This window comes from Schistocerca cancellata, chromosome 1, assembly GCF_023864275.1.
Source record: "Schistocerca cancellata isolate TAMUIC-IGC-003103 chromosome 1, iqSchCanc2.1, whole genome shotgun sequence".
Classification (NCBI taxonomy): Eukaryota; Metazoa; Arthropoda; class Insecta; order Orthoptera; family Acrididae; genus Schistocerca; species Schistocerca cancellata.
In genome coordinates, this window is record NC_064626.1 from 270595821 (window position 1) to 270619986 (window position 24166).

Here is a 24166-nt window from a genome sequence, read left to right on the forward strand (position 1 = left end):
ATGTGGATACTAGAACACCAAAAACGCAAAAGTAAAGTTGTAACATTTTGCGCATTATTATTGTCGACAGTTGTTAGCGAAATGCGGACGGATCCCGACTTTATTCGTGTTTCGCGCGCCAACCATTACGGAATGATCTCGAGGTAAATCGTGTTCTCCACACGCTGTCTATAGATGCCCTCTGTTGTGATACTGTATATCGGTACGCACGCGACAGCATGCGGTATCTAGTATGTTGCAAAACACTGTGCATTAAAACGGGATTCTTCTGGGACTCATACGTCGAATGTATTGGTGATAAAACAGTAGGGTAAAGTTTTAGGATAGCCCTTAGGATAGGTATCATTTCTATACCCTCCTCCTCCAACAGAATGATGGTCTTAGTATCACTATCCTACAGTACAGTGTCAAAGCACAAGTATTACACAAATCCTCCTGCTTAGGCAAACGGAGTAAATCGGATCGTACGTTTTGAATTTTGTGTGGTCTGCGGTGCGCCTAAAGGAGATCATGGAGACACCAATAGTTCACGGGAATTTCCTTAGGAAACAACAAAAAAACTTTTCTTTTACAATTTTCTCGTACCAAAACCGAGCCGTGGATTCCATGTAGGCAACGCACAGAAAGTTGCTGAAATTTTTGCGATGCGTTCTTATAATCTCTATCTCGAGCAAACGTGAAAATTTTCTTGATATCTCTATCCGTTTCTGAGATAGAGAGATTCAAAGCTACCCTTCTTATACACGTAAAAGGCGCAACGTACACTCCAGTGTGAGGTGAAAACGTACCTCATAAAGTGATTTAGCACGTAGAAATATCCTGTAAAATGTCTCTTCATCATCACAAGCGTTCTGGGTTTCCCAGTGTTGTAGTACTGAAGCACATGTAAAATTTTTGTGCACGTAATATCCAGTCTGAAGGGCAAAATTAGTTTTGAGTTATTTATATTTCACATATGTAAACAATAAAAATTTTGTTGGCCCATAACTTTCTTTTCATATGAATGACATGCCCCGCTGTACCAGGGGAAGGAAGGGAACCAGCGGAAAAATGCTCCTTTCGCAGCACAAAAAGTGCTCATATTTTGCTGTTTATTATAAGACTGTGAGTGAAAAAGTAGGTTACCAGCCTCGTTCTACCTTACTCAGTACATTTAAAATTTTCCCAAACATTTTAGAGTGCGAGAATATTCGCGCTTTTACGGAAGGAGACAGTGTCAATGGCAAAGAGATGAAAATGGAATACATTCTGGAAGATAGTAGCTAGTGGTTGTGGTACAGAAAGAATGAAGGAGGCAGTGGCAGTGTGAGAGGCTGAAAGGGACACCGTGGCAGTGAAACATATTTGACAGTGACTGAACACTGCTAGGAGAAGAGTGAAGGAGACAGTTCAGTTGGAGAGGAATGAAGAAACAGAGAAAGTGGAAGTGGGTGAGAGCCAGTGATAATGGGAGACAGAGATTATGATGATGTGATCAAGTAAGACAGAGATAGTAACAGTGAGAAAAGAAAGTAGCAGTGGGAAGCAATGAATGAGATAGTAGCAATAAGAGAGAGCAACAGGGAGATAGTAACAAAAAATTACTCTGAGCACTATGGGACTTAACATCTGAGGTCATCAGTCTCCTAGAACTTAGAACTACTTAAACCTAACTACCTAAGGACATCACACACATCCATGCCCGAGGCAGGATTCGAGCCTGCGACCGTAGCGGTCGCGCGGCTCCAGATTGTAGCGCCTAGAACCGCTCGGCCACTCCGGCCGGCGGAGATAGTAACAGTGAGAGGTGACACTATTAGTAGGACAGCACGAAGACGATAGTAGCTTTGCGGCCGTTGGGGAGGGGAAAGGAGGGGGGGGGACAGTGACATTTAGAGAGACACAAGGAAATAATAAAGAAATAATGACAATGAGCTGAGTGGAGTGACTGAGTGAGAATGGACAAGTGGGAGTGGATGGCTATGAGTAAATTACAGTGCTGAAATAATGGGTGTGAGCGAACTGCAGTTAAGCGAAATTGTGGGAATGAGACGTGAGTAGCATGTTAAAAAGAGAGCGGGTATCTTCACATGCCAGCATTTTTGGGAAAATAGGCAGCTGGTACACCACTTTTCAGTCAAGAGTCCTTTAAACAGGTGCATGTTCGCATTCTTTTAGCCCTGATAGGAGTATTTTCTGCTGGTTTTAACTGCTTCGTCTATTTATGTGTAGGTGTTTACACCAGCAGTGAATATATCAAACTTAACTGCCTAAATGTACTTTTTACTTATTTAGAATTTTGAGTGTATTTTGGTATTTCAAACAGTTACTATTTCCATTTTTAAGTTCCGCCTGCTTTTAGGAATTTCCTTTATTCAGAATACAGGAGGAAACGAACGAATATGAAATACTTTCAGAGGTTTTTGACAACGATTTTTCAGACGTTTGTAGTGAGAATGAAGGTGTGGACGACTTTGTGAATGAATGTTTTCGTGGGCTGCAAAACGATTCTAGTGACATTACCCTCATTGGACCTATGAAGAAGTGTAAGGTGGCGGTATTGTCAAGAGATTCCGAAAATTACTATGGTGTTTCAGATCTTGTGAATGATTTGTTTTGTCATAATGTTTAGTGTATACACGTTCATGACCCATCATGTAAGCTATCTGAGGTCACTAAATGGAGTCATCAATATCAGCCCTCTGAGACGAAACTATATTTCGTTTAAAACAACTTAGCGATTGACAATACAGAGCTATGTCAAGAGTGGCTGGTGGCTGCCTTCTCGTTGGCAACACTGACCCCTGCCACTGCAGTCCATTTTATTCAAGTTAAAATTAACAGAGCACTCATAGGTGAAATGTAGTGAGACTGTTAGTAATTTTTTTCCTTTTAACTTTGGATAGGATATGTTGGCTTTCTCACTTTCGGCTGGGAATCCTTTCCAGTCAGAACTTTTATCAGTAGCCAGTAAATTTGTTTCTGTTTCTTCTGACTGGCTAGTAACCAAACAAGTTCTGACTTCAACGGCATTGATAAGTGATGATAACGTTCTGGCAACATGTTCACTGTAACTATTGATCAGAAACAGGAACGTTTACAGATTTTGATTATCATTGTAATAAAAGAGAAATTAGTGAGAACAGCGACATGTTGCAGTTTAGTTTTTATTACAAATGTTATTTTCGAAGTTAAAATTTTTGAAGCATTTGTAATCTTATAATCCAGGGTTAGTAAGTCCTCACTTCCTGATTATTTATACTAAGGGATTCTTAGGTGATAGTTCCTGTAAATGTAACAAGTCGAGAAAATGTATGTTACCTGTTATACTCATTCAATTATAAGGTAATTAATTCCGCTTCTTTTCAGAATTACTCAGGTGCCTGAGGGTTAACCTTTTTCCTGTCACTTCATTTGCGACTGAAAGAGGAAATGGAATGACAAGCTGTGATATAAGGTACTACCCGTCATGGACCATAAGGCGGCTTGGGGAGAATGTATGTAGATGTCGATAATCGAAACTATAAGAGAATAAAGTGATTTAGCTAATCAGCTATCAGTATTGTCTACATGGCTACCTCTAAACATTTCACCTGGCGCTAGTTAAGGATCCTTACCACCATTGGATAAAGATTGCCCACGAAGGTTAGGATGACCCGTTCCATACCATTTGTCCCTTCTGACCACCTCGTATGTTTCATTAATAATGATCTAAACGCACAGATGAATTTTTATTCACAGTAGCTATTGTAACAAAAATGCTTTGCATGTGTTTGAATTCTTCCCATAGATCTGGGGTAAAGTGGCTACCCTAAGGGAAATGTTGTTTTTCTCTCATATTACGTCACAGATAAGCGTATGAAATATATCTATTTCTGTATACATTTTGCAAATATAAAACAATTCTATTATTACTCAAATCCTCCTTTTGTACTAGTAAAGTGAGCTTAAGTGAAGTTCCAAAAAACGGCCACTTTACCAGGTTGATAGGACAAAGTGGACAGAGATAGATAAGATGGAGAAAAAGGGCTCAGATTATGCGGAATCTGATTTTCTAAGGTTTATATTTAGATGTCTGTGTCATAATACCTTCATTCTATGTGAAAATTATGGTTGAGAAGTTTTTCCTCTTGCTTGAATAGCACCATGTTTTCCATAAAAAAAAAACTTAATAGTTTCGCTGTTGCAGCCACTCTGTCCAAAAGACACAGCATTGTGTCCCCTCCCACTCTCTTCCGGTAAGTTGTCTATAGAATAATTTTTTTGTAAAATAGGCATTTCATTGTGTCTTCTACAAAACAGTAAAACACGAAGACCTGCTCCCTGAGCCCAGGCATATGCTCACTTTTTACGGAGCCAGTTGTAAAGAATTAGTGTGGTAGCCGCCAACATTTACATTTGACAGTTTCCTGCCTCCATTGCCTTGGAGTCAGGCGTGTGCAGGAGCACATCGATAGGAGTCTGGCCCCCTGCGAAAATACACACATGTCCACATGGAACATCATATTTAAGGGCACACACGGCTTGCTCTGCGGGCTGACTGCACCCCACTCACCAGCGCTGAGGGGGAAAGATTTGCCGTGCTTGTCTCCCTCTGTAACCGCATCAAGTGTCTCTCGTGATCTATGATAATTGCGACTTTTTTCTTAAGGTCGTTTCCCACGTTTTATTAGGACACTCTAGGCGCTGTATGAACATTTGTTTAATGGTTCTTCTCCGGTAACTTCTAATTCCTCTAGAGGGCTAGCTATACGATGAGTAATCCAGAATTGTGGACACGCAAAGTACAATTATTCCGTCGGTTTACTTTCCGCCACTGTAGTAGAGTGGTGCAGGATTCGGTCTCGACTCCCAGTACTGCCAGGGATTTTTGCTTGGTGGGAGGCATGAAACTAGGTGCACTTAGTCTCTTGTTGCCAATTGAGGATCTACTTCACTAAATAGTAGCAGTTTCGGGTCACGAAAACACAACGGCCAGGAGAGCGGTGTGCTGACCACTCTCTACTCCATACCACATCCAATGACGCCATTGGCGCAGGATGACACGGCAGTCGGTCAGTACCCATGTGCCCACCGAACTCTGTGGGAGGAGTTTACGAATTCTTATTGATTTACTACTTTTCTGTCCCTCCCGTTTGGCCTCCTCCTTTCGTTGTTCTTTTATTTCACAAGACTGAACCACCTGCTGTTTCGATTTCCGCTGCTGTCACGGTCAGCAGACAAGAGAGTTTTCATCTGGAGACAAGGAAGCAGTATCAGATACGACAGCTTTTTCAGTTCACCCTTCTCCTTAAATTGACTTACAGACACTCCTTCACGCTAAACGCTTTAAGATCCCAATTTCATAACAGTCGCACTGCGTAACCTTAACTCTTTTCTGTCACTAGTATCAGTAGTCTACCGTACGCAGGTTTAAATCCCATCAAATCGTTTTTTTCTCTTATTACTCTTCTTCGTCATTGCGTTGTTTATTACCACATTTTGTGATGCTGTCCGTTCATCTGAACGGGTCAAGTCTTCCTTTCATGCGGCCACAAGGGCTGTATCGTCTGTTATTAAAAATTGTCGGCGACCGCTCATCGCCGTCTCTCGCAGCTGACCTCGTATTACGCTGCGAGATTCCATTGTCACGCACGTGTCAAACGAACACTCGATGAGAACGTGGAGCAGTGTGATGTAACTCATTGATAAAAAGTTACGCAAGCTTTTTCGGGGATTAATGAATGCAGATAACTGTCCTCCTTGTGTCACAAATGACGTGGCAGTATCGACTTATACGGCCAGCATTAAATGTTTGTCGCCATAGTCTGACACAAATTTCTAACCCAGGATAGTTGTGCAAGCGCCGTTTGTGTCCACTGTTGTTACGAAACTGAAGTGTCTGCCAGCATGTGCGCAACGGCTCCAATCGCCGCAGTCTTCTGTGGCGAGGGTCACCGATAGGTAAGCTGCCGACGTCTGTATGCATTATCCTGTAAGAAAACCGCCTAGTCATAACGTTCGAGAGCTACACGCATGGGTGTTAGCAAAACACAATGTAATAATCACGCTTTGCCCAGTTTCTTTCCCAAGTGTATACAGATACGTTGCATTAGCAGTCCAATTTTGTTTTCGGGTTGTCAGATTACTACATATGTCTACCCCAGTAGAGCGAAAGGTCTTCATAGTGAATTACACGCTTTTTTGTAGACGTGCTAGCAGATCTTTCATTCAGGACTGCTCACGTTGTAGGTGTAGTGTTGCTTGAGGCTACTTTTTACAGTTGTCCAATAACAGTTCAGCACTTCTTATACCGCCGGCTAACATGCTTACGCCTGCTTGTATTCCATTTGGCGCCAGTAAACTGTTGTTCAGCTGTGCACTGACCTGCAAGCAGCGAGTCGATGTTACGCTTTCTACGCCCTTGAAGCGAAGCCTCTGTCCTCCCACCTTTCCCTTCCAGCTGTTCAGGCACGTGATGAATCTGAATTCGGACCACGTGTTTCGTCCACATGAGCTGGTTCTTCAACAGAACGTTTGTGAGAAAACTCCAACGAGCGGCAGTGTTTTATGCATTAAAGGTCGCCTGATTGTACAACCTGACGGGCGACAAACAGATCTGACATCTGCTTAAGTTTGTTTCAAACACGCCAAATACATTTACCCTCGTGATATATTTGAGTAAATCCAATATACACTTCCGTTACCACTTTCGTGTAGCCAACGATCAATATTAATATATACCGGAACACGGAAGTACGTGTCGGAGTCCTATAAGCATACATCGTCCCTTGTTACCCAATAGGTTTACAACGTAGCATCTTCATTAAAATGATTCAGTACGCATTATACATAGTCACTTGCTTTAATCGTATTGAGTCATGTTGATTGCAACATATATAACACCAAATCTACTGAAGAAGGCGATCCAGCTTACACACCACCTCAGAAAAAACAATAAAACGCAAGTAAAATGCTATATTATAAATAATACTCAATTAATTTTTAAAGCTGTATTACTTATATCGCGATCGTTCTTTACAGTCAGATAGTAAAGCCAGTCTTCACACAGGAAATGACACTTGAAAAAATTATTTTGACAGTTCTAAGTTTGCAGGAAAATAAGGTCAAATTTTAACTCTTTAAATAACAATTCCATACAAAAAACTCTACTGCGACGGACATAATTTAAAATTGTATTCTATTCATTTATGTCTGAATCTGGACTTCACTTTACTGTTTTGTTTAAAATTGCCGGCCACACTGAACGAGCGATTCTAGGCGCTTCAGTCTGGAACTGCGCGACCGCTACGGTCGCAGGTTCGAATCTTGCCTCAGGCATGAATGTATGTGATGTCCTTAGATTAGTTAGGTTTAAGTACTTCTAAGTTCTAGGGGACTGATGACCTCAGAAGTTAAGTCTCATAGTGCTCAGAGCCATTTAAAATTGTTTTTGACTCTTAAATGATGACATGGTGTTAACAAGAAAGTTTTCTGTTTGTGATACCACGTCATATTACAAAGAACTTAAACCAATGTGGTCGGCGTTGTTTTCAACCAGAACTGTTTCAGAGAGACTGGGCAATAGACACAGAGCTCTGTTACGAACGAGACGTGTGCCTGGTACTGGCTTCTGTTCGACAATTTTTTTAGGAATTTTAGATTGACAGCAAGTTAACCACGTTAGTCAGTAGACAAATGTGATATATCTTCGTTCTTGTAGAAAATAAACATGCAGCGCGTTAACCGCAATTCTTTCAGTTAATGAACTGTCATCAGGACAAACCAGTAATTTTCAAACGGTGAACCTGCGTACTTACTACCCTGGCCTGCGCAAAGAGTGCAAAGGTAAATATTTACAAGTATTATGCATATAAACATTCCTGCACTAGTGACTTTTGTTAGATATTTTTCGACGCATGGCTAAAATTTGCCGGATTTGGTCATGCATGTTAAAACTTGGAATGATTGTCCTGTTTAATACTTAGGAATTGTGCGAAGACCGGAACTGCAGCACTTTAAAACAAGCCGTTTAGTTTCATGACATGGCCACGAACGTGGACACCATGTTCCGGGGACATGCATACGAAAAGACTAAACACAGCTTTGTACACAAAGAACTTCGTCAGCAGCTGTTCCAGTGTGGCTGTTAATCTCACTGCTCGGCTGCTTGTTTGGGGTCAGAAGATTTCCGAGATACTTATTCCCTGGTTTAAGATACTCATCACCAATATTCAAGAGTCTGTACGTTCATTATCCGAAGAAACAAATTCGGGAGCTATTATTTCAATTTTTTTCGAGTTGATCATAGGTTACTGATCTATTGCGTGATCGCGAAACTATTTACACGAAGCTACAGTCTCTTGGCAACGGTCCTGCCCTAGTGGATACACCGGTTCTCATCAAATCACTGAAGTTAAGCGCTGTCGGGCATGGCCGGCACTTGGATGGGTGACCATCCGGACCGCCATGCACTGCTGCCATTTTTCGGGGTGCACTCAGCCTCGTGATGCCAACAGAGGAGCTACTCGACCGAACAGTAGCGGCTCCGGTCAAAGAAAACCGTCATAACGACCGGGAGAGCGGTGTGCTGACCACACGCCCCTCCTATACGCACCCTGAGCTGAGAATGACACGGCGGTCGGATGGTCCCGATGGGCCACTTGTGGCGTGAAGACGGAATGTATAGTCTGCCGCTATTATTTATGTACGAGTCCAAATGGTTGGCGAATATTGTCTCTTCTGTTACTTCGAGATGGCATATTTTAGAGTTTACTTTTCGGTCGGATCACGTTACCATTATTTCAGCACGTCATATGTAACAGCAGTAACATGAATAGAAATCCTGGGTTTGGTACGGGGCGGCGGTGGGGCGAGTGGACTGCTGTGGGTTTGTGAACCACTGAGGGCTACGGCGAGGACGAAGCCTCTCCCTCCTTTCTAGATCCTCAGTTCCATACAATATAATACAACATGAATGGAAAACAATTGGAGTGCGAGAAATCTCTTTGTTTCATACTGCGGGTGATCCTACAAATCATAGGACAACAGTTTGTGTCACAAAATCAAATGGCTCTGAGCACTATGGGACTTAACATATGAGGTCATCAGTCCCCTAGACTTAGAACTACTTAAACCTAACTAACCTAAGGACATCACACACATCCATGCCCGAGGCAGGATTCGAACCTGCGACCGTAGCAGTCGCGCGGTTCCGGACTGAAGCGCCTAGAACCGCTTGGCCACCGCAACCGGCATTTGTGTCACACATTTTCCATCTCGCTTCACCATTATGTCTTCTCACCACTGTTAGAAATGTCGTACGGCCAGACGATGTTTGTAATACTGTGTAGTTTCTTGTTTAGTTTCTTCCATGACAGCGATGAACGGCTGTATAGACTAGTGTTCTAAAGGATAATTATGAAATTAAAGAAAAATACCCGGTGAAACACTAAGCTAGGATTGCGACTTTAGCTCTCAAACAGCACAAAAGAAACTACACATCTTAACATTCCCATTCAGTGGATGGCTGTCTGCCAATAATGTTACATGCTGGGACTCTGCATCTAATTAAGCCCACCTATTAAGAAAAAAAGAAATTTCCGCGATCATTGTGCGCTCTCATTTATTACGTTTCGCCTAATGGCATCATCAGGTCAAACTCCAGTTTGTATTACGAATTCTAAGTTTTGATATGATATTGGCATTATCCGACACGTCAAAATATGTAAATGAAATTATATTAAGCGATCGCAACCGTTATATTCTTAGAAATTACACCCAGGAGATTAGAATGTTGTGTGGTTATCATAAGTGGCAAATGCGTATTGCTGTATGGAGGTCGAACATTATTGATGAAAATTTCATCCATCGTTAGGATAGACGCCTTGTGTTTTGGGGTCGCGTGCAGGGGAATAATGCATGTAAGCGGCCTCGACTAAGCACACGATTCGTAGAGAGTTCTTTCTTAGCAACAGGCGAATAGTGAGCTGGAGAGACATCGTGCTGGTACCATATACAGGATGTCTAGAAGGTAACTAGGTATAGAAAAAGGTGATTAAGATCTACACTTACAACGCTAATTTATTGAAATTAATATTTTCATACATTGTCATACAAGAGTGCGGATGCACACTTTTAAATTACATAAACGTGACGTCGACGAATCGTCTCGAACAATCGTATACGGAATCCACAGTCTTCTTACATCTCATATTTTGCCCAGCCCCATAAATCACTTTGTGTCAGGTCTGGACTTTTTGTAGGCTACCCATGAGGTCTATTTCTTTCCAGCCAACGTCCTGGACACTTCTCATCCAACCACGCACTCACGTCATTTTCAGGGTTAGGTGGTGTGCCAGCTTGCTTAAAATAACGTCTTCGATGTTATCCCTTGCAGTTACTGTAGGCCAACACAATTTCGAACATCTGCAAGTAGCGTCCTGTGTTTATTGTATAGCACAGAATAAATAGCACGATAACTTTTGGGGCAGTCATTACACACTGTATGGTCACTTTTGTACGAGATTGCATCTTCTCCACCGCCCAATAATGGTAGTTGTATCGATTGATAAAACCTCTGACATTGAATACAGCTGTGTCACTCCAGAGGATGTTATTAAACAGTTGAGGCCAATCCTCTTACCAATCCAACATCGACTCCCCATTCTGCAGTCACGGTCTTCCGGTGTCAGCTGTTACACTTGGTGAAGTTTCCACGTTCGATAATACAATATCCTTTATGCTATGTCTGAAACGCTGCGTTCCTTGTGAGTTCACTTCCACGTGCTACCTGGCGTGTTGATTTCCCACACAGTCGCCACTTTATCAACCGGTCGAGACGTGGACGGACGACCATTTTCTGTTGTATCTTCACTTTGCCTATGGTCTTTAATTTTCAGCTGCGATTCTTTATTCTTCCATTCACGGTATGCACCATCTCTGCACCAGGACCCCGGAATTCCACACTTCATAACTTGCAATAATCTGTGCTCGCTGTTGAACAGTCAAGCAATCAGTCTTTTTTTTCTTTTTTTTCAATTGCTGCATACAGCTCCTCTCCCGCCTGTAGTGAAGAAAATTTAAAAACAAGTCCTTGCCGAAGGGAAGAATGGAGAGGGGAGGGAGCGAGGAATGGAACAAATGCTGAGCGTGGCGTGTAAGTCTGGTCTTGCAGTCAGATATTCGCAGCTATATCTGAGCCGGTATAGCAATACGACCTCGGATCCAGCTGTCCCATTCCCCCACCGTGACTGCAAAAATCCAAACCTTATTTAATCACCTGTATGTAAGCCTTATTTCCATTACGATTCCATCAACATCAAAATTCTGCAGCAGTTTTATAATGCACAGGCACCATGTACATTTAAGCATTTCAAGCGGTATTTCTTCTGGGAGAGCCAATCCCACATCGGCAAGAAACTGTGCATGTATTTCGCACGTTAAAGTCCATTCAACGAAGAAAGGACCAGTCGCGTAGTCCCCAATGACACTGCACACACCACCACTCTACACTGCCTCTCATGTTCAACCTTCCTCAGCAAATGCGTATTCTCAGCGGCCCAATAATGCCAATTTCTTACATTCAGCTTACAATGATTAGTAAAGATAGCTTCATCGGCAAAGAAAATGCTTTGAAGAAAGCACCTTTTGTCGCTGCAGAACCGGTCTACTGGCTAATCCCCCGGTGAAATGACACAAGATGAAGATGGAAGCCTTTATTCGCGCAAAATGCGAACAACGGTGCTCTGACGTATTCCAGGAAGCACTTGAAATTTCTCCGGAGCTAATCCACTGATAATGAGCAACAGTTGCCAGAATATCTGTTTCGTTCGCTTTGCCTTTTGCAGGCTTGCTCCTTGTCATCTGAGCAGCATTCCAGAGCACTTGCAATAACAGTTGTCATTCTTTTGGTCACCGTCTACCGGAACACCTTTCTGCACAAAGCTCTTCGCGTTCCTTCTGCATTCTTCGTAAAGAAGTTGCATACATCGTTTCTCTTGATTTGTGAAAAGTATTTATTTTTCCAAACCAAGCAACACTCGACAAAACTTGAGCGACAGAGGCAGAGTGAAGTGATCTATTTCTTTACTTGGATACGGAATCACGTGTAAAGCGGCAATAGCTTTCATTTCCAAAATACATAAATTGTTTATTCTAAAAGTTGTAAAGGCTCAGAAAGTAGTAATCGTATGCTGAAGACTGAAACGCCGTTGAATTTGTATCTTTCAGTACCAGGACACTAGAAGCAGAAATGGCGATATTTCTGTTTCGCAAAATGAAGTTGGTACTGATATCTCTGTAATTAATATTGCTATGTAAAATGACTATAATTCATTTCGAGACGACTTTCTCATAATCTGTGTGAGTGAAAACAGAATTACTGTGTGTTAAACGGTTCAGAAAATATTTGAGGTGAACGAATTAACTGAATCATCTTCCATACGCTAACAACTGTAAGAAGGCTCCGCGACAAAGAAAATCTACACACGTACACTATGATCAGAAGCATGCGCACACATACTTCTGGACATTATTATGGAGTGAGTCCAACCTTCGACTTTATGACGCTTTGGACCCTGCTGGGAACACTTTCAGTGAGGTATCTGAAGGTCCGTGGAGGAATGGCAGCTCATTCTTCCTCAAGAGCAGAGCCCGGAGGAGGCAGTGATAATGGAAGGTTAGGTGCAAAGGACTTCGAAGAGCAGTTGAACGAAATGGAAAGTGTCTTGAAAGGAGGATATAAGATGAACATCAACAAAAGCAAAACGAGGATAATGGAATGTAGTCGAATTAAGTCGAGTGATGCTGAGGGAATTAGATTAGGAAATGAGACACTTAAAGTAGTAAAGAGGTTTTGCTATTTGGGGAGCGAAATAACTGATGATGGTCGAAGTAGAGAGGATATAAAATATATACTGGCAATGGCAAGGAAAGTGTTTCTGAAGAAGAGGAATTTGTTAGCATCGAGTACAGATTTAAGTGTCAGGAAGTCGTTTCTGAAAGTATTGTATGGAGTGTAGCGATGTGTGGAAGTGAAACATGGACGATAAATAGTTTGGACAAGAAGAGAATAGAAGCTTTCGAAATGTGGTGCTACAGAAGAATGCTGAAGATTAGATGGGTAGATCACATAACTAATGAGGAGATACTGAATAGAATTGCGGAGAAGAGGAGTTGGTGGCACAACTTGACTAGAAGAAGGGATCGGTTGGTAGGACATATTCTGAGGCATCAAGGGATCACCAGCTTAGTATTGGAGGGCAGAGTGGAGGGTAAAAATCGTAGAGGGAGACCAAGAGATGAACACACTAAGCAGATTCAGAAGGATGTAAGCTGCAGTAGGTACTGAGAGATGAAGCAGCTTGCACAGGATAGAGTAGCATGTAAAGCTGCACCAAACCAGTCTCAGGACTGAAGACCACAACAACGACATGTGTGGACCGAGATCAACGTTCTAACTCATTGCAAATATGTTCCGTTTGGTTTATGTCAGGCTAGTCCATCTCAGGAAGGCTACTGTCCACAAACAATTGCGTCACACATGCAACTTTGGTCCTCTGATACAATCATCGCCTGTTTGCAGCACAAAATGTCATCTCCTTCTGGCTTTAGTGGTCTCTGAAGCGTAATAAGCAGACCACACTATAAACACGAAAATCACCTCCGAACCGTGACAACCTCGATCGCCCTGCACATGACGGCAGGAAACGTTCTCCAGGTATCCGCCCTACGAAAACATTCCCATCGGATTTCCACAGGGTATAGCGCTATTCATGACTTCAAACCATTTGTTTCCAGTAATTTACTGTCCATTGGCTTCGCTTTTCCATAATTTCGGACATCGCTGAGTACTGTCTACAGAAATGTGGGGCTTATGATGAAGACCTCCACCGTTCAACCCCGTTCTAGTAATTCTCTACACACGTTGTACTAGCTGGACAGCTGGCTGCGCTTTGGAAATCACGAGCGAATTCTTCCGCAAATTTCACGTGATTTTTTACAGCCACCCTCCGCAATGGTCAACGGTCCCTGTCCACCAGTATGCGGGACTTCCCTGGTGTTCATTTAACTGTGTTTGTTCTTTCGCCTTTCCACTTCACAATCACATACCTACTGTTGACTGACATCTCTGGAAGAAACAGAATGTCGCTGATGGATATGTTACTCACGAGGAGAACAAGTAAAGTTTCATTACCCAGTTTCTCAGCAACTTCGCTCAGTGAAAGAGAGGTAAAAAAGAAGAGAACACTTGTCTCGGCTTAACCGTAGATATTCGACGGTTTTTGGGAAAACGACGGTCGAAGATTACGAGGTAATTCATGTGCCTTTTAGCGAGTAAACAATCCAACCGAAGTGCTAATACGGCGGCTAGCGTCACAGCTTGACACCTTTGCTTCCCGTGTTCAAAACCCGATTATTATTTTTATTTTCATTTTTGATTTTCGTTTATCTATCCATAAACGCAAAAGATTAATACACGGTTGCTTTCCAGTGTATATTGAAATAACGTTGTCCTCATTCGTCTACTAATTGCTTTTGTGGATGTTCATATTCACCTTTCAAGACCCAACCCATTCCGTTCAGCTGCCCGTCTAAGTCCTTTGCTATCTCTGACAAAATTGTCATCGGCGAACCTCAAAGTTTTTATTTCTTCTCCATGGATTTTAATACCTACTCCGAATTTTTCTATTGTTTCCTTTACTGTTTGCTCAGTATACAGATTGAATAACATTGGGGATAGGCTACAACCCTGTCTCACTCCCTTCCCAACCACTGCTACTCTTTCGTGCCCCTCGACTCTTATAACTGTCCTCTGATTTCTGTACAAATTATAAATACCCTTTTGCTCCCTCTATTTTACCCCTGCCACCTTCAGAATTTGAAAGAGTGTATTCTAGACAACATTGTGAAAAGCTTTCTCGAAGTCTACAAACGCTATAAATGCAGGTTTACCTCTCCTAAACCTGTCTTCTATGAGAAGTCGTAGGACAATACTGTCTCGCGTGTTCCTATATTTCTCTGGAACCTAAATTGATCTTTCCCATTATCGACTTCCACCAGTTTCTCCATTCATGTGTAAAGAATTCGTGTTAGAATTTTGCAACAGTGGCTAATTAAACTGGTAGTTAGCTAATTATTACACATGTCAGCACCCGCTTTCTTTGGAAATGGGCTTATTATATTCTTCTTAAAGTATTTCGCCCGTCTCGTACATCTTGCTCACCAGATGGAAGACTTTTGACATGGCTGCCTCTCGCAAGAATATCAATAGTTATAAAGTAATGTCGATTACTCCCGGGGCCTTGTTTCGAGTTAGGTCTTTCAGTGCTTTGTCACATTCTTCACGCAGTATCATATTTCCCTTCTCATCTTCCCCTAAGTCCTCTTCCATTTCCATAATATTGCCCTCAAGCACATAGCTCTCGTATAGACACTCTACATACTCCTTCCACATTTCTGCCTTCCATTCTTTGCTTAGAACTGATTTTCCATCTGATCTCTTGATATGTATTACGTAATAAATGTATGACACGTATCGTGAAACCCAGTTTGAGTTTAACAATCAATTTAACACCCTTGCACGGACATGGCTAGATAAATGAAAACAAAGTAAAAAAATGAAATAAATAAAAACAATAACTGGTTTCGAGAACAGGAAGTTAAAGTGAGAAGCCCCCTGCTGCCACCCTATCCTACCTCCCCCCCCCCCTCCCTCCCTCTAGCGACTCGGCCACCAGTTGGGATGAGTTTATGTTACGCTAAAAGGTATCTAAATTATGTCGCGAACTTTGATGATTGTCTTGTCAGGAAGCAACAACGGATAATCCGAGGTTCGTGTTCACTTATTCTGGCTCCTCGTTCAGTGAGTAAAGTTTGTGGGGAGTCGTTTATGGCACTTGACGTGTTCCTCTTCAGGCGACATCCCATGACTAATCGACATTTAATGTTACGGACCTCTCCTGGCCGAACCATTCTACTGCTACTGCTACTGATTGTGTACTGACAAGACTGTACTCTCCGTCTCTTTTCCTGCTACCAGGTCCACTCTCGTGACATCTATTGCTCAATTCCGCATTACATAGAAGCTGTGGTCAAGTCTTCGAAGTAAACACTCGTAAAACAAGTTCAAGGAATCCAGATACTGATGGTTTCAGTTATGAGTGTATGGATTTATCTGACTGTCTATCGCCGGCCGGAGTGGTCGTGCGGTTCTAGGCGCTACAGTCTGGAGCCGAGCGACCGCTACGGTCGCAGGTTAGAATCCTGCCTCGGGCATGAGTGTGTGTGATGTCCTTAGGTTAGTTAGGTTTAACTAGTTCTAAGTTCTAGGCGACTGATGACCTCAGAAGTTAAGTCGCATAGTGCTCAGAGCCATTTGAACCATTTGACTGTCTATACGTGGAGTACATAGGGGTCTGAAGATAGAATTGTACGTATGGTATTCTATGTTAACCGGGGACCTAGAAACGACGGAGAGGCTCCGTTCCCGGCGCAGCCGCAGTGGTCCACAACCCCACGACGACCACTGTAGTCCACTTCACCCCTCCGCCGCCCCACACCGAACCCAGGGTTATTGTGCGGTTCGGCCCCCAGTGAACCCTCAATGGAACGTCTCACACCAGACGAGTGTAACCCCTATGTTTGCGTGGTAGAGTAGTGGTGGTGTAGGCGTACGTGGAGAAACTGTTCGCGCAGCAATCGCTGACATAGTGTAACGGAGGCGGGATAAGGGGAACCAGCCCGCATTCGCCGTGGCAGATGGAAAACCGCCTAAAAACCATCGACAGACTGGCCGGTTCACCGGACCTCGACAAAAATACGCAGGGCGGTTTCGTGACGGGGACCAGGCGCTCCGCCGCGTGCAATTAGCCGAACGGTCTAGGGCGCTGCAGTCATGGACTGTGCTGCTGGTCCCGGCGGAGGTAGGAGCCCTCCCTCGGGCATGGGTGTGTGCGTTTGTCCTTAGGATAATTTAGGTTAAGTAGTGTGTAAGCTTAAGGACTGATGACCTTAGCAGTTAAGTCCCATAAGATTTCACACACATTTGAACAGGCGCTCCTTCTCGCCCCTCACGGCTAACCGAGCGGGCAAGATAGCATTACTGAGATGCCGAAACTCGTTGTATAAATGAAATGACTTCCCTAAATATACGGCTGTTTGGCGACAGTCTTTGATAAAAATTACGTAGGAGTATGTCGATACTTCTTACCGGACAGTGTACATTGATTGTGTATACGTGGTTACTTCTTTCCTTTGTCTCATTCTGAGGACGTAGGTATTGTCTCAGTAATCAAAAGATTTCATTTTATGGAAGTCAACATATGTTTATTTCTGTATTATGGTCTAATAGCTCCAATTTATTCGTGAGTATCAGCAATCATATGTTGTTCAGTGAGCTCAGACTAATGAATCAGACTTAGAGCTACCTGTGTGTATGCGTACTGACCACCTGGAATCCAATTAAGAGATTCCATTCACCGTAATTAGAAGACCAGGACACGGCAGGCATGCACTCGCTTCTTGCACTGGGGCGCAGGCTTCAGCTCCGTGCAAATTGCGGGACACGTGCGTTGTGGGCCCGAGTGTTAATTAAGCCTGGAGAGATAGGTGACGCTGCAGATGCCCCTGGTAGTCGTAGCGCGGCGGTATGCGAGGGCTGAAGATAGGAGGGGGTCAACAGGAGCTCGCAAACGCTGCAGGGTGACCTGACCGGTACTCATGAAAGCCTGCAGGGGCTGTGATGTGGTAAGCTCCTCATCCGGCCTCCAATACCGGAACAACTAACAAAGTTATCTCTCCCAAAGCTCTGACAAATCTCGGGCTGCTCCGTGTTTCGGGAGTATGCACCAGCAATTGCACATTTAATTACCAGGCGAACTCTGCGTGAAGCCCGTCCCTATCCATCTAGTCTGCGCCGGCACGGTAGCTCAGAGTGTTCGGTCAGAAGGTTAGCTCCCTCTGTGAAACGTCCCCTTAGAAAAATTTATACATGACTGTGCTTAAACTGACACACAATATTTTTAGCGCAACGCAATCTGACTTTCAAAAATCTTTACTAAAGAATGGCCCTGACTAACATTAACCTATACCTTTCACAAATCACTTACCTCACAAAAATCTTCGTTACTCGAACTACTGCAATACAGTGAGCGCCACTACTGCCAGCTAAATAAAAGATTCAAACTACGGAAGGCACTAACTACTAGTAGGCATAGTTAGCAAATGAAAGATTTTAAAAGAGAACAAACAATGTATTTACCTTAACAGTCATAATGTATACTGCAGTTCATGACGTCCATTTTTTACAAATATCAAACCTCCGCCATTTCTCTCCCCACATCCACCACTGCTGGCGGCTCACCTCCAACTGCGCAACGCTACGCGCTGTTCACATCCAGCTGCTGCTGCCAAACACTACAATGGCAGACAACAATGCAAACTAGCTACAGACTGCACACAGCACAGCCAGTGATTTTCATACCGAGCGCTACGTAACGTTGCCGATAAGAAAACATAAACAGCCTACTTACATCTGTAATAAAAAAACTGAGTTAATAGGTCAACAACGAACTTAAACGGATATCTTAGACGTCCGCCCCGAGCAGATGCAGCGAACGAAGGCCAGCAAAATGAGATTAAAAAAAAAAAAAAAGTCTGCGACCAGTTAACAGATTGCATACGTGGAAACTCCGATCCCAAATGTCCAGTCAGTTATACGTTTCTTGGAATTTACGTGTAATGTGAATAGTGCTGTATAGGCCAACGTGAAATGTAAGACAATTTTCTATATACACTCCGTAGTAAAGAAAGCTAAGCTCCCCCAAGGAGGAAAGGAAATGAAGTTCACGAGTTGAAGGAGTGTATGGTATTATTCCACTGAGTCATATTTACAAAGAACTTGGCAGAATGAGCTGACTCATCAGTACGGCGTTGCAAGCGCTCTGGATGCGTGCATTGGTTACGTTCGGAAGGGCGTCATAAGCCGTTGTATCATCACGTACATATGTAGCTACACACATAATCCACAAGCCACCGTATGGTGCATGGCGGAGTGTACTTTGTGTCACTACTTGTGATTTCCTTCCCTGTTCCACTCGAAAATAAAGCAGGAGAAACACGACTGTCCATACCGCTTCGTACGAACCCCAATTTATCTTGTCTTGTCTTTATCGTGCTTACGTGAAATGAAATGTACGTTGCCGGCAGTAGAATCGTTCTGCATTCAGCCTTAAATGCCATTTTCTAATTTTTCCCAATAGTGTCTCGCGGAAAGAGCTTTGTCTTCCCTCCAGGAATTTTCATTTCAGTTCACGAAGCATCTCCGTAATGCCTGCCTGCGTGCTGATTGAACCTACTGGTAACAAATCTAGCAGCTCGCCGCTGAATTGCTTTAATATATTTCTTTAATCCAACCTGATATGAATCCCAAACACTCGAAAAGCACTGAATAGTGGGTCGCACTACATACCTGTACACAGTCTCCTTTATAGGTGAACCACATTTTCCTAAAATTTTCACAGTGAACCGAAGTCGACCATTAGCCTTCCCTATTACAATTTGTACTTGCGCGTTCCATTTCATATTATTTTGCACCGTTACGCGTACATATTTAACCGAGGAGGCTGTATAAAGCAGCACACAACCAGTGCTGTGCACGAACATTATGGGTTTGTTTTTCCAACTCATCTGCATTAAACTATATTTTTCTACATTTACAGTAAGCTGTCGTTCATCATACAAACTAAAAATTTTGTGTAAGTAATCCTGCATCCTTCCTACAGGTACTTACCGACGACGCGCTCCCACACCCCACGACGTCAGCAGCAAATTGGTGCTCACCCTGTCCATCACATCATTTTTTTAACAAGGGAACCTCCCCATCGCACCCCCCTCAGATTTAGTTATAAGTTGGCACAGTTGATAGGCCTTGATAAACTGAACACAGATCAATTGAGAAAACAGGAAGAAGTTGTGTGGAACTATGAAAAAAATAAGCAAAATATAAAAACTGAGTAGTCCATGCGCAAGATAGGCAACATCAGCGAGAGTGTGAGCCTAGGAGCGCTGAGGTCCCGTGGTTAGCGTGAGCAGCTGCGGAACGAAAGGTCTTTGGTTCAAGTCTTCTCTCGAATGAAAAGTTTAATTTTTTATTTTCAGACAATTATTATCTGTCTGTCCGTCCGTCCGTCCGATGCGAGATAACTGCGCCGTAGTATGGGGACGCTACACCTAAACAAACATTGAAACACACGACGTCAGTCGACTACAGCGCAAAAACGTTAAACACACATGTTTTGACAGAGCATAGGGAAAACTGTGCGGCTGTGAAACTGTTGCATTCATCTGTTGCAGTTTATGTGACAAACTCTTATGTTTTCATCACTTTTTGGGAGTGATTATCACATCCACAAGAAAACCTAAATCGGGCAAGGTAGAAGAATCTTTTTACCCATTCGCCAAGCCTACAAGTTAGGTGGGTCGACAACATATTCCTGTCATGTGACGCACATGCCGTCACCAGTGTCGTATAGAATATATCACACGTGTTTTCCTGTGGAGGAATCGGTTGACCTATGACCTTGCGATCAAATGTTTTCGGTACCCATTGGAGAGGCACGTCCTTTCGTCTACTAATCGAACGGTTTTGCGGTGCGGTCGCAAAACACAGACACTAAACTTATTACAGTGAACAGAGACGTCAGTGAACGAACGGACAGATCATAACTTTGCGAAAATAAAGAAAGTAAACTTTTCACTCGAGGGAAGACCTGAACCAAGGACCTCTCGTTCCGCAGCTGCTCATGCTAACCACGGGACTACGACGCTCCTGAGCTCACACTACCTTTGATGTTGCCTATCTTGCGCATGAACTGCTCAGTATGTATATTTTGCTTATTTTTTTTTCATAGTTCCACACAACATCTTCCTGTTTTCTCGATTGATCTGTCTTCAGTTTTTCAAGGCCTATCCACTGTGCCGACTTATAACTAAATCTGAGGGGGATGAGATGGGGAGGTTCCCTTGTAAGTAGAGAATTAGAGGGATTCTGGTGCTCTCCTGACGATAACCTTGTCTCTGATCAGCACTCGCCGTCCAGTACAACGTACTGCGTTCTATTACTTAAAACTTTTCGAGCCACTCACTCACCAGGAAACCTAATCTGCATGTTCGCACCTGAGGCAAGGTGGCACATAACTGTTGTACCTGGTCCTTGACATCCTGGATTTTGACACTGCGACTGAGTAAACACCTGAGCTGGCCCGACACATGTTCTACGGAGAACAATCTGTGGATCTCGCTGACCACTGGGGTACCTCAGCATGACGCAGACATTTCGTGGGTGGACGAGCATTGTCATCTTGAAAAACGGAACCACGACAGTGTCGCATTAAAGGTAACGAGCACATCAAGCCTCAGTGTGCCCATCACTTACCGTTGGGCCGTCATCTCTCTCAGTCACTGCCGACCGTGAAATAAAGTCACAGCCAATGTGTCCCAACACTATGGCTCCTGGAGTAACACCGCTGGAATATCCAAATGTTATGAAGAACGTCAGCTCTCCCTAGGTAATCATTTATACACCCACTCGCAGGGTGTACGGTACGAAGTTTCACTGACATCTGACCACATCTTTTGGATGTTTCGCTTTTTCTTTCAGCCTGTGTACGTAAAACTACACAGTTAAATGTAAAAATTATCGAATACCATTTTCCAGTAACTTCTCCTAAAGCGTTTGGATCACTTAAACGATATAAAGTTGAATCCGTACAAAATCGTCACACTTTATTGTACCAAGCATATACTTTATGCTCGGTATGAGAAGCTGTGACGAAGTTCTGTGCATTGATTCAAGTGTCGTCCTATCAAGATGGCCAGAGACCGGAAATCATGAGAAAAAGTGACAAAAATTTTAAAATGTAATGATCAACATTTACCACTAGCGAGAAATTGCTTTTCTTTAATAGTTCTGCACCCTAAGCCCATTGCCCGATACCGCACGCAGTCAGATGTTTTTTAAAACATCACTAATGATTAACGTAAGTAGCCTTTCCCTTTTTATGTCAAACTGCTCATAGCTAACAGCGAAGTTCGACGCGGGCGTTGAACATCAGACATTTGTCCTAACGATTGCTCAGTAGTGGAAAGTACTTGAAAAAATACACTAAATATTTTGAAAACGTATTTAATCCATTAAGGACTGTTTGTCGAGGACCGGACAGACACAAGAAGAACGTCTTTTTATTTCACTGTTCTTTACCCGTTCCGATGGTCATGTCCTTATCATCGGATGCGTTTTGTTCTTGTTTCATCATGAAATGTTAGTTGCGACATGTTCCTGCTTTCATGAAGAATAATTTGCGTTAACTGAAACAGTAGAAGGTATTCTACACATTTCCGTATGCAGATGTAGGACGTACTCATTTTGTAACTGAAGGGGTACACACATTCCTAGCCGGCCGCGGTGGCCGTGCGGTTCTAGGCGCTTCAGTCTGGAACCGCGTGACCGCTACGGTCGCAGGTTCGAATCCTGCCTCGGGCATGGATGTGTGTGATGTCCTTAGGTTGGTTAGGTTTAAGTAGTTTTAAGTTCTAGGGGACTGATGCCCACAGATGTTAAGTTCCATAGTGCTCAGAGCCACACACATTCCACGTTGACATGGCGCACCACCCGCATTGTGTTGACACAGATTTTGTAGGTCTTACGTTTTAGGAAGTGCTAGCTGCCACAACCGTCACTTAGTGCATTGACGAGTCATACGACAGCGACACTGACATACATTACTGCTATGCGAGTCTTGTTTTATCATAATATAACCCATGACATAAGTATAAAAATAGCTTTTTACATTTTAAAACGAACCGAATATGTGTTAAGAGTTAGTAGTATGTATTTTTATGTTTTTGTAGGTTTGTATTAACGCGACATGTATTTTTATCTCGCTGAAAAAGTACTGTTTCTGTTAAAATTACGATATGACAGTAAAGTTCGGTGAGTGAAGTTAGAAAGGTCGATCGGGCAACACTGGCGATTCCCAACGCTGCACCTGTGTAGCGGCCAGTGTTGACAACCCGCCCCCACCGTAGTTCAGTTGAGCATCGTGTATGTTCCGTGTTAACCTTTTGGACGAAGTACTTGTTTAGTGCGCTGGTTGTGAACTGAGAACAGGACAATAAACGAGCAAAGGATCAATTTAAAGCTTTATTTTAAGCTTGGCGAGACATCGAAAGAAACGCATGTAATGCTGGTACTTGTTTATGGCGGTCAGGCGCTGTCCATGAAGTGTGTGTAAGAGTCGTTCGCCCGTTTTCGAGGAGGCCGGGAAAGTGTTTCTGACAATCCCCGTAGCTGAAAATCGGCGGCCGCCGTCAGTAAGAAGACATTGAGAAAGTGAGGACATTAATCACGAACGAGCGTCGATTAACTGTGAGCGTGACAGCGGATGAACTGCAGATGAACTGTGAATACGTGCGACAAATCCTTACCCAGGAGTTAGGAAAGAGGAAAATGTGTTGTCGCATTGTACCACATCACTTGACTGACGATCAGAAGAAGGTACGTTTAGAGGCTTCACAGGATTTTGCCGCAACGGTGGATGCGACACCCAATTTCTTGAACCATATTGTCACTGAGGATGAGACCTGGTGTCTCCGGTACGACCCTGAAACGAAACGACAAAGCATGGAACGGCGTTCTCCGACATCACGTCGTCCCAAGAACGTCAGAGCCGAAAAAATCAACCACCAAAGCGATGCTCATCACCGTTTTCGATAGTCAAGGCATTATCCGCAAGGAATTTCTGCCTGAGGGACCGACGTTGAACGCTGCACGGTACTTCGAAATTTAGACCCGTTTCATGCAACGTCTACGCAGGGCACGACAACAGTACGCCCAACAATGTTTCTGGTATTTTGTTCACGGCAACGGTGGCCCACACACAGCCAATATCGTCAAACAGTTCCTGGCAAGAAAAGGGGGTGGTGCAACTTGAACATACACCATAGTTCAAAAATGGTACTAACTTGGGACTTAACATGTGAGGTCATCAGTCCCCTAGACCTAGAACTACTTAAACTTAACTAACCTAAGAACATCACACACATCCATGCTCGAGGCAGGATTCGAACCTCCGACCGTAGCAGGCGCTTGGTTCCGGACTGAAGCATCTAGAACCGCTCGGCCACAGCGGCCGGCCATTCACCATAG